The sequence below is a fragment of the Acomys minous genome (genome assembly GCF_964271855.1).
Source record: "Acomys minous genome assembly, chromosome: 3".
NCBI lineage: Eukaryota > Metazoa > Chordata > Mammalia > Rodentia > Muridae > Acomys > Acomys minous.
This window is the reverse complement of record NC_140485.1, coordinates 135,231,939-135,237,938: the sequence shown is the minus strand read 5'-3', so window position 1 is coordinate 135,237,938 and position 6,000 is coordinate 135,231,939.

Below are 6,000 nucleotides of genomic sequence, written 5' to 3'. Positions count from 1 at the left end.
CACACACACACACACCACTCCTCCTTCTTCATAATACTGTCTAGGGCGTGCTGGACATGGAATGCTTGGGTTCTGCAAGGCTTCGGGAGCATGAGGGGTTAAAGTAGGACTTGTTCCATCCTCTACCCTTGCCGGTCCATGCTGCTCTACTCATAAATCCTCCAAAGCTCTTCGATACGTATATTGATTACACCCTCGGTGTTTAGAACCTGTGCAGCCCCGCTCATCTCAGAGGTCTGTGTCTCCCAGTGTTCCTCAACACCACTCAGCCCTTACTTTTACTGTCAGCACCCAAAACAGCCTGGACACGCGCCCTGTGCCCGTTCCCCTACGTCACCCCATTCTATCCTTACCTCCCCCCACTTGCTCTTTTGAATCTTAGTCCTTTAAAATGTGCCAGGGGTAGAGGTTACGGTTTTTTTGGTTGTTGTTGTTTTTTTGTTTTGTTTTGTTTTTTGTTTTTTGCAACCCTTCATATTGTTACAAAACTGACTGGAAGAGTTTGCAAAATGTTGACAACAATAAAAGGTTTCTGGATGTGCAAGGAGCAAAAAAAAAAAAAATCATTTCAAAAACAAATATATAGTGAATGAACGAGATCTGTTGCCGGCAGAGCTCGTGCATGTTGCGTTGTGTGACTTCACAGAGGCCTGAGTTCTGTACACACACCATGCCCGCTTTGTGCGGGGCGTGCTGTCATGCCATGCAGAGCCAACTAATGCTTCCGGGATCTAGGCTGAGATTCAAGACGCCAGTGTGCTGTGAATTGCAGTGCCTCTTCTGCATATGTGAAAAGCCCCTGCTCTTACAGAAACAGAATGGCTTAATTATGGAAAACAAAGATTTACTATTTCCCTAATATTATTTCTCAGCTCGTGTGTTAAATCAGTATTTCTTTGAGTTTCATTGTATTGTGATTGGTTTTAAAGATTCCTATTTGAGTTATTGATGGGAGTTTTATGGACATTTCACTAAATGAACTTTATCACAGGTTTAGGACAGAATTTCTGAAACAGCATTAAACTTACTTCTAGCATTTTTATGCTACACGGTCATGCGAAACGATGTTTTCAGTACTGACACCAATAAAACCAAAATATCTACCACCTCTGAACCGATGAGAAAGCTCTGCCTCCTGCAGGATCCCATATTCAGCCAAGTTGCAATTATTTATTTATGTAAGAAGAAGCAAATGGATCCATCTCAATAGCAAAGGAATTTGCTTTCCTCTTTAACGAATGGTAAATGTATCTGATTACCAAAGAACTGTTTCAAAATAAATTTCCTTGTGGTTTATTATCAATAAGTGTTGGCTTTACACACTTATTTTATGCACCTATAAAGTCTGTAGACGAATTCTCAAGTGAAAAGGGTCACTGCTCTATGACAGCTGTACCCCACAACGACATCTTTGTATTGCTGTGTCTTTGTTTGAACTGTATGCCATGCTATTCGGCATTATAGATATTTCATTGTTATTTACAAGTTGGCTATTAGTTTTCTACCAGGTCAGGAATCTTTGAAAAGCCTCATCTGACATTTCTTTTCTTAATGAAACTGCTATACATTCTCCTCCTTGGAACACATAACATAAATATCCCTATTTGGCTTATAATAGATATATCTAAATTCCTTAACCTTTTGGTGCCAACACATGCATGGATACCCTGTAAGATTAAAACATCTAACTAGAAACCATAATGAGTCTAAATTAATATTTATAATCCATTACATCACCCAAAATCTGCTTTGAAACACTTTGGAAATACTAAATACTCATGTATTTTTAATTCTGTATTTTATATACCTCTCAAGAAAAAAAAACAACATAATGGATTTCCATAGCATATGGAATTTGGTTTTGCAATTTTTATGTGGAAAAGAAATGCCATCTTTGGCTTTTCCGCCTTGACATGCCTGTACATCTTCCAGAATCATTCATCTTGAAGAGCTTGGTGCCCGCCAGTTCTGTGTACACTCTGTGGACTCTATAAGTGTTGTTTATCAGTTTGCTCCTTGTAGGGTGCTGGGCTCTGGAAAGGCGAGACATATTCTGCATTTGAGGAGAAGGGAGAAAAATGCTTAAAGTGGAGTGACCTTAACTACATACAGGTTCTTTGAGCACCCACTGGGAAAAAAAAATGTTAATTCCTACCCAAAGCTTCATTAAACGGGTGCTTGGTAGAAAGGGCTAATAAAACTCCTGCGGTCCCATTAGGCTTGCGGGAATGCCGTACAGCAATGCTTCAGACAGGGGTGTCCTGCTTCATCAGCAGAGCATCTTGGACGCCCAGCTGAATGGGTCTTCTCTCCCGGGCTCTAAGTGGTACTTTAGCGGTGTTAGACCATTAGCCAATGGCTGACTAGCTTTATGGGATTGCTGCAGTGCTGCAGCCACAAAATCAAGTTTTATCTTCGGGATGTGTGAAAAGTCCATAACATATGAAAAGTTTCCTCTGCTCTTACAGACTTGGAGGCTTCAGCCTTCAGATGGTAACATTTGGAAAGTCATGTGTGTTCACATGAAGCTGGCCATCACGGAGTAATCTCGGATTGCTTGGGTTTCCTTTATTTTTCCTAAGTACATAGAATCTCACTTGAGGGCTAGTTTATAGATGTAGTTTAGTTGATGAATGCCTGACTGCCATCAAAACTTGGTCTGTGGAAAGTCTGTGCCTGCACTGTCCCTGATACATGTCACTTTTGACACAGAGGGAAGGACCTACGGGCTTCAGAAAAGCACTCATTCATCTGCAGTGTGTGGAGCTTGGAAAGTCTTAGAAATAAATTTACCACTCTAAGGCATAAACCATATGTTTACATGGTACATGCGGATTCCTGCAGGATATCTACAGATGTGATACCTTATTGTCACTGCCAAGATCCTGTCTTCCTTATAGGGACAACTGCTGCTCCTGTCACTGTGGCCCAAAGTCCGTGGAGGCATGCTGGTCCATCCTCATACATAGCTCTAACACCTGCATTTCTGACCAGCAAATTTCTAGCAAATAGCACTCAGCTGTAGCATATGAGCGCTACCTCTTAAACTAAACTATAATAAGCACCTCTTTTTTTTTCCATACACGGTCTCATCAGGATAATCTTTTGTTTAAAATCCTAAGGCTTTTGAGCCCAGTGATCAGAAATTTTACACATCAAATGACACAGATGCCCACATCACAGTCTCCTGCAGACTGAAGAGGTAGAGTGAGCATGGTGCCTAATTTAGCAAAAAAGCCTCTACAAAGGCCAGAAGAAAAAAAAAAGTAACCCTTTCACAAGACACTTCTATTATGGTTAAGAAAGAAAAGGCAGCTAACCCCATTCCTGGATCCCCACAGCGCACAGGAAACCAAAAGAAATAAAATTAACACCATTGAACCACAGAACCCACAAACGGCTGGTCACGGTAGGTATCATCAAATATTTGAAAGACTGTCATGTGAAACAGGAGCTAATTAGATTTACTCTGTTAATTCCATGGGGCAGTGCACAGAACAATAAAAAGTTTTGGAGAAAGCTCCGTTTTGCCTCAGTCTAGGGAACACTCTACCGTTTTCAAGCCTTGTGAATGGGTTGAGCCAGGCTACATTGCCAAGTAAGACATTGCCAGTCCTGCCTCTGTCTAGGATAATGTGGATAGAACTCTAGGTCACTGGGGAGACGTGCTCACGTGACCTCATAAATTCCTTCTGCCTCCAACGTTAAGTGACTCTTTGAACTTGGTCAATGAGAAAATAGGATCTCACCCAAACCAGCTTATTTATTTTTCAAATTCTCTGACAGTTAAGAAAGAATTTTACTCTTATTTCCAGCTGTCTTCTGTGTTGCCTGCAATAGGGGGAAAAATGAATTTTAGATGAGAGCTTCTGTAGTTTCTGCAATATGATTACCTCCGGCAGTGTTTCAAGTGTAATTAAAATTCTGTTTGCGCTTCTTGAAATACACAGAGATAAGCGTAGTGGAGTGGGACCCCTCTGATTTGCGTGGTTATCTAATCGTGGCTGGTGACGATGTTACTCTGGATCCGTGACATTTAAATGAAGACTAATTCCATCTGGTCAGCGCTGTGCTGAGTGTGAGCCTGTGGCGTTCTAGAGCAAGCCTGCAGTCTCTTGGAAGAAATGAGGAGTTGAGGACACGCTGGCCTGGATGCCTAATGTGTAGCCTGTTCTACCGAAGCAGTCTGGATTTCATTTGAAAATAAACATTACAAATGTGTATTCCAAGCCAGGTGGAAACCCACTTCCATATCAATTGAGTGAAACAGAGCTGTGAATAAAAAAACAGAAAGCATGAAAAAAATAGAAGCTTATTGTTGCCTTCCAAGAGTCAAGAAGAATAATAACTCACAGTATCAGAAAGGGCAGCACAAAATTACTCGTGCAAAGAACAAGTAAAGACTTCTTGCTTTTCCTCTTCGGCCTTCTTGCTAGCAATTTAAGATCAAGATCTTAAAAGGAATTACATTCCATCTTAGGCAGAACTGACAGAAACACATTTTCAATTACCAGCAGGTGACAATCGAACAACGATGTTAGTGTTTTTTAAAACAAGGTTATTTCTTGCTTTACAAAGGTGACTATTTATAAATGAGCAGACACGGTATCTCTAACAAATAATGCTACTCCTTTCAAAACATACAAATGCTTTAGGTTTGGAGACCAATACAGCTAAGTGCACCTTTATTTGTTTCCTAGGGGGTCCTACTAATGGGAGAAAAAGACACCGTGCCACAATTATTTGATAAAAAAAATTAAATGCTTACTTATAATAAGTCCCAAGGGACCTACTAAAATAGACGTGACCATTATTCACTTCTATTAAATGAAAATTTGTTATTTCATTTTGCTGCTTCAGGGCCTACTTCTCAGGCCATATTTAAACATCTATAAATGAATGGCTATATGTAAAATGATGAATGAAATTAATCTAAGTGAGAAACACACATTCTGTAGTGCTTCCTCATCCTACATACCAGAGTTTGGTTGGTTGTTTTTAATTTTTCCCTATTATCCTAAGAGCATCAAATAATTCCCAGAGGAAATAAATTTGTAATTCAAATGAAAAAAATCTCCATTTTCTCAGATTATTCTACAACTTACCCTTGCACATATCAGTATGAGCTCTTGTTTTCTTTTTGTGGACATGGTTTTCAGTGATGTCATTTATCCCATTTCTAAGTTAAAAGCAGCCAAGGAAGAAGACATGGGTGGGCTTCACAGAGATGCTCCCAAAGGCGGGCACTGGCAGCCCTCCCTGCCTCCCCTCTCTCAGACTTTCCAAACAGCTCCCAGTTGTGTGGTGCATTTTTAAGACACAAGCTAATGTTCACATATTTAACTGAGATTATCTTCCATCCAAGATGAAGGTTTTATGGGTGCCAAATTATCTCACCACCTTTTCCCTCCCTTGATTCCATTAACCTTAGTATTTCAAAGCAATCTAATTTTGGATAAATTGCTTTCCTGTGTTTTGGCTGCTAGCTTTTGACAAACGTGTTTTAAGTTTCACTCAAAGGCTAATTTTTCTTATTTTAACCACAGAATGCTTTACAAATTATGCTAGCAAGATGTCTTTTATTTCTCAAGTTTTCGTTACTGAGAAATTATAATTTTTGAAGCTAAAAAGAAAAAAAAGAAAGCTTGAAAAGTTGATACTAAGCTAAATATCACCGAGTGGGTCACATCATGGAGCTTTATTTTTAGGAAAATGTGATTCAGGTTACTACCTGCCTAATAATATTTAGAAAATATATTGTTGAAGGCAATCAGTCTTTAGAAGTTTGCTTGTTTTCATTGTTTGAGATTTTTTTTCCTCTAGTGATAATACCATTAGCTGACTCTCCAATCCAGATAAGTCTACTTTACTTTCAATATACATATATACTCCATGTTGTCTTTCTGACTCTACATATGTACACACACACACACACACACACACACACACACACAGAGAGAGAGAGAGAGAGAGAGAGAGAGAGAGAGAGAGAGAGAGAGA